A 6,284-nucleotide genomic window follows, 5' to 3' on the forward strand; every position below is an offset into this window, starting at 1 on the left:
TATAGAAGATCCACTAAGATTTAGAGATAGAATTTGTCTACTGTAGGCACAATCCAGTCATCTGAGAAGAACTAGAATTGTTAAGGGTAGGCATATTTGAATCTTTGGAAGAGAATCTCAGTAGACATTTGTCAATGTTTCTTATGTATAAGCCACTGTAGAAGATAAATGGTGCAGAAGTGCTCCATGACCTAATGGACATACTCATAATTTCATGATTTCATTACAGGTTTGTTCTCCTGAGCTCCCATCTCTGAAACAGGTCTTACAGAAGAGTAAATGGGACACAGAAACAATGTAACAGAATTTGTCCTCCTAGGACTCACTCAGGATCCTGAGGGCCAAAAAGCATTATTTGTCATGTTTTTGCTCATCTACACTGTGACGATGGTGGGAAATGTGCTCATTGTCATGATCATTATTGTTAGCCCCTCCTTGGACTCCCTCATGTACTTCTTCCTTGCCTGTCCGTCACTAATAAAGAAAAAAAAATTTTTTTTTTCTTTATGGATGCTGTTTATTCCACTGACATTTCTCCCAAAATGATTGTAGACCTACTCTATGATAAAAAGACTATTTCCTTCCCAGCTTACATGGGCCAGCTCTTCATGGGACACTTATTTGTTGGTACTGAGGTCTTTCTTCTGGTGGCAATGGCCTATGACAGCTGTGTGGCCATCTGTAAGCCACTGCACTACTTGACCATGATGAATCGACAGGTTTGCATTCTGTTGCTGGTGGTGGCCTGGGTTGGAGGATTTTTGCACTCTTTGGTTCAACTTCTCTTTGTGTACAGCCTCCCATTCTGTGGCCCCAATGTCATTGATCACTTCAGCTGTGACATGTACCCGTTATTGGAACTTGGTTGCACTGACACCTATTTTATAGGCCTCACTGTTGTTACCAATGGTGGAGCCACCTGTATGGTAATTTTTATCCTTCTACTAGTCTCCTATGGGGTCATCCTAAGCTCCCTGAAGACTTACAGTCAGGAAGGGAGGCGCAAAGCGCTGGTTACCTGCAGCTCCCACATCACAGTGGTTGTCCTCTTTTTTGTCCCCTGTATTTTCTTGTATGTTAGACCTGTTTCCAACTTTCCTGTTGAGAAATCCATGACTGTGTTGTATACAGTTATCACTCCCATGTTGAATCCTCTGATATACACCTTGAGAAATTCTGAGATGAAAAAGGCTATGGAAAAAATCTTAAGTAAAAGGTTAACTACAGGTAGAGTAAAAATGTGTACCCACACTGAAAATATCATTGCTAATTCTAAAGCAAGAAATAGGCAATAAATGATCACAATGAACGATTAAGTCAATTCAATGGATTCTCTACGAATACTTCACTTTATTAATGTAAAGACATCCAAAATACAGAATAAATTACTCTTTGGGGTTAGAATTAAACTAATAGAGTTATTCTGGAGGCTAGATAAAGGGCATATATATTTTTAATATTATAAATAAAAATAGGAGGCTGAGCCAAGATGGCAGAATAGACAGGCACTTCCAGCGAGCCCTTTTTACAACAAAGACCAGAAAAAGAAAGTGAAACAAGTATATTTGTGACAAGCTGGGAGCCCTGAGCTTCAAAGACAAGCTTAGAAAATGAACTGCCTATTAAACAAGGTCTTCACCTACCCACATCAGGGACCTAAGGACTCGTAGCTCCACTCAGGTCACCCAGCCACCTGTGACAGGGGTCCAAGGATAACTGGTACTTCCCAGTCCTTACAACCAAAAAACTTTGGGTGCCCACATTCCATCTTCAGAGCCCACCCACTGCACGCTCTAAGGAACAGGGATGCACTTTCCTCAGAGGCACTCGTGGGTTGGTTCTCAGCCCTCTACCTTGTTCAGAGTGTGACCCCCTCCTGCAATCAGATTCTGGTACATACACTAATCACCCTGCCCCTCTAAGGCTGTAGGACAAAGCCTGTAACACACACTTGATGATCAGCTACCTGGAAACCTGAACTGAATTCATACAGGAAAAGCGAATACTTTCCTAGACTGATACACCTCATAACAGCTCTAGCCATCTGGGGACAGGACATCAGAACTCCAAAGGCAAAAATAACCAAGCTAACTCACTCAAGTAACCCATCTGGGTATATCAAAACAAAACAAGAACCTACGACACAGTAAGCAAGCATAAACTAATACAATAACTTATAGATGGCTCAGAGACAGCAGTCAATATCGAGTCACATAAAGAAACAGACCATGATCACCTCAACAAGCTCTCAAAGCAAAGAATCCAGGGATCTTCTAGATGAAATTGTATTCCTGGAATTACCAGAGACAGAAAACAAAACATTAATATACAGAACCCTTCAAGACATCAGTAAGGAATTGAGGCAATATGCAGAGCAAGCCAAGGAACACACAGATAATGCAATTGAAGAAATAAGAGGGATTATTCAGGAACATAATGAAAAATTTAATAAACTGGAAAAACCCATAGACAGACACCAATCAGAAATTCAGAAGATTAACAATAAAATTACAGAATTAGACAACTCAACAGAAAGTCAGAGGAGCAGAACTGAGCAAGTAGAAGCCAGGATTTCTGAACTTGAAGATAAATAAATTGGCGTTAATATATTTGAAGAAAAATTAGATAAAAGAACTAAAAAAATGAAGGAAACTTAAGAATCATGTGGGACTCTATCAAGAGAAATAACCTACAAGTGATTGGAGTACCAGAACAGGGGAGGCATAACAGAAAATACAGAGGGAATTGTTGAAGATTTGTTGGCCGAAAACCTCCCTTATATCGTGAAAGATGAGACGATATTTATCCAAGATGCTCATTGAAGTCCACATAAAGTAGATCTTAAGAGAATGTCACCAAGACATATTATAATCAAACCTGCCAAAACCAAAGATAAAGAGAGAATTATAAGAGCATCTAGGGATAGACAAAAAGTCACCTTTCAAAGAAGAGCCAATAAGAATAAGCTTGGAGGCGGTGTCAAGATGGCGGAATAGACAGATGCTTCTGTCGAGCTCTCTTTACAACAAAGACCCGAAAAAAACAAGTGAAACAAGTATATTTGTGACAAGCTGGGAGCCCTGAGCATCAAAGGCAAGCTTAGACAACAAACTCAGGAGCAGGGGAAGAAAGTGACTGTTCAGAAGTGGAGAGGAGTTACCAGACCTGAATCGCGGTGAGCCTTCAGGCACCATTCCCAGAGCTGCCGTGGCGGTGGAGGCAGGCTGGTCCTAGCATTTGGCCGCAGTTTCCTCAGAGAGAAGCAGCCAGCCACACAGCCCACTCACCTGAGGAGAACGGGGCTCTCGGCAAAAGCTAAGTATTTGCGTATATTTTGCCTTGCCCCCCCCACCCTCAAGCCGGCTTCAGCGGCTGTATCCCTAGGCCTGAGATAGACCCTGGTGAGCACCTAGAGCCATCTTCCTGGCCTTGGGGAAGGAAAAAAATTGCAATGGGGGGAAGATAATTTGCTAGCTCTGTTAACCAGGGGAGCTCAGGACAGAAGTGGCTCCTGTCCAGGCATAAACCGTCCTTGAACCTTGAGCACCTTTCCCTCCTGCATGGACCTGTGTGGGCCTACTTTGGGAGAATAGGCCCTTGTTGGTAAACTTCAACTATTTTCGGTGTGCTGTGAAGAGGTGGGTGTTTGATGTTTGTCATTGCTTTGCCTATTAAACAAGGTCCTTACCTACCCACATCAGGGACCTAAGGACTGGTAGCTCCACTCAAGTCACCTAGCCACCCGTGACAGGGGTCCAAAGATAACTGGTACCTCCCAGTCCTTACAACCAAAAACTTTGGGTGCCCATTCCCCCTCTGCAGAACCCACCCAGCAGCACGCTCTAGGGAACAGAGACGTGTTCCCCTAGAGACACTTGAGGGTCGGTTCTCAGCCCCCTGCTTTGTTCAAAGCATGACCCCCTGCTGCAGTCAGATACCGGTATGTACGCATATTACCCCTGCCCGTCTAAGACTGTAGGACAGAGTCTGTACCACACACTTGATGATCAGCTACCTGGAAACTTGAGCTGAATTCATACAAGAAAACTGAATGGACTCCTAGACTGACATACCTCGTAACAGATCTAGCCAGCTGGGAACAGGACACCAGAGCTCCAAAGGTGAAAATAATCAAGCTAGCTCACCTAAACAACCCATAGGGGCATACCAAAACAAAACAAAGCAAGCAGCTATGACACAGTCAGCAAGCACAAACTAACACAATAACTTATAGATGGCTTGGAGACAACAGTCAATATCAAGTCACATAAAGAAACAGACCATGATCACCTCCACAGGCTCTCAAAACAAAGAATCCAGGGATCTTCTAGATCAAAGTGCATTCCTGGAATTACCAGATGCAGAATACAAAAGTTTAATATACAGAACCCTTCAAGACATCAGGAAGGAAATGAGGCAACATGCAGAACAAGTCAAGGAACACACAGGTAAAGCAAGTGAAGAAGTTAGAAAGATTATTCAGGAACATAATGAAAAGTATAATAAGCTGGAAAAATCCATAGACAAACAGCAATCAGAAATTCAGAAGATTAACAATAAAATTACGGAATTAGACAACTCAATAGAAAATCAGAGGAGCAGAATTGAGCAAGTAGAACCTAGAATTTCTGAACTTGAAGATAAATCACTTGGCACTGATATATTTAAGGAAAAATCAAATAAAAGAACTTAAAAAAAATGAAGAAACCTCAAGAATCATGTGGGACTCTATCAAGAGAAATAACCTACTAGTGATTGAAGTACCAGAGCAGGGAGGGATAACAGAAAATACAGAGAAAATTGTTGAAGATTTGCTGGCAGAAAACTTCCCTAATATTGTGAAAGACGAGAAGATATCTATCCAAGATGCTTATCGAACTCCACATAAAGTCACCAAGACGTATTATAATCAAACTTGCCAAAACCAAAGATAAAGAGAGAATTATAACTCAGAAAAACCCAGTGCCGTCGAGTCGATTCTGACTCACAGAGACCCTATAGGACAGAGTAGAACTGCTCCATAGAGTTTCCAAGGAGTGCCTGGTGGATTCGAACTGCTGACCCTCTGGTTAGCGACCGTAGCACTTAACCACTACGCCACCAGGGTTTCCAATTATAAGAGCAGTGAGGGATAAACAAAAAGTCACTTACAAAGGAGAGCCAATAAGAATAAGCTTGGATTACTTGGCAGAAACTGACAAAAGAAAAACAGGAGAGGAAGCAAATAACCTGAAAAAGAAATGAGGTGGGCAATATTACAACAGGCCCAACTGAAAGTGTGCGTCAGCATTGTATTCTTTCACCATACATATTTAATCTGTATGCTGAGCAGATAACCCGAGAAGCTGGGTTAAATGAAGAACGGGGCATCAGGATTGGAGGAAGACTCATTAACAACCTGTGTTATGCAGATGGACACAACCTTGCTTGCTGAAAGTGAAGATGATCTGAAACACTTACTAATGAAGATCAAAGAACACAGCCTTCAGTATGGATTACACCTCAACATAAAGAAAACCAAAATCCTCACAACTGGACCAATGAGCAACATCAGGATGAATGGAGAAAAGATTGAAGTTGTCAATGAATTCATTTTACTTGGATCCACAATCAACAGCCATGGAAGCAGCAGTCAAGAAATCAAAAGACGCATTGCATTGGGCAAATCTGCTGCAAATGAACTCTTCAAAGTGTTGAAGAGCAAAGATGTCACCCTGAAGACTAAGGTGCACCTGACCCAAGCCATAATATTTTCGATCACATCATATGCATGTGAAAGCTGGACGGTGAATAAGTTGACGCTTTTGAATTGTGGTGTTGGCGAAGAATATTGAATATACCATGGACTGCCAAAAGAGCGAACAAATCTGTCTTAGAAGAAGTGCGGTCAGAATGCTCCTTAGAGGCAAGGATAGTGAAACTGCGTCTTTCATATTTTGAACACGTTGTCAGGAGGGATCAGTCCCTGGAGAAGGACATCATGCTTGGCAGAGTACAGGGTCAGCGGAAAAGAGGAAGACTCTCAACAAGGTGTATTGACACAGTGGCTGCAACAATGAGCTCAAGCATAACAACGATTGTAAGGATGGCACAGGACCGGGCAGTGTTTCATTCTGTTGTGCATAGGGTCGCTATGAGTCAGAACCAACTCGATGGCACCTAACAACAACAACAAATGCTCATCCAAAGACTTCGCCAAAAGAGTAAAAAGACTACCTACAAACTGGGAAAATGTTTTTAGCTATGACATTTCTGATGAGTGCTGATCTCTAAAATCTACGTGA

General features: G+C 42.1%; 1 pseudogene; it reads left to right on the top strand.

Moving 5' to 3' along the window:
- Nucleotides 1-279: 279 nt before the first annotated feature.
- On the top strand, nt 280-1,295 carry LOC126080172 (olfactory receptor 4A5-like; annotated as a pseudogene).
- Nucleotides 1,296-6,284: the final 4,989 nt, after the last annotated feature.

The sequence above is a fragment of the Elephas maximus genome, chromosome 7 (assembly GCF_024166365.1).
Source record: "Elephas maximus indicus isolate mEleMax1 chromosome 7, mEleMax1 primary haplotype, whole genome shotgun sequence".
Classification (NCBI taxonomy): Eukaryota; Metazoa; Chordata; class Mammalia; order Proboscidea; family Elephantidae; genus Elephas; species Elephas maximus.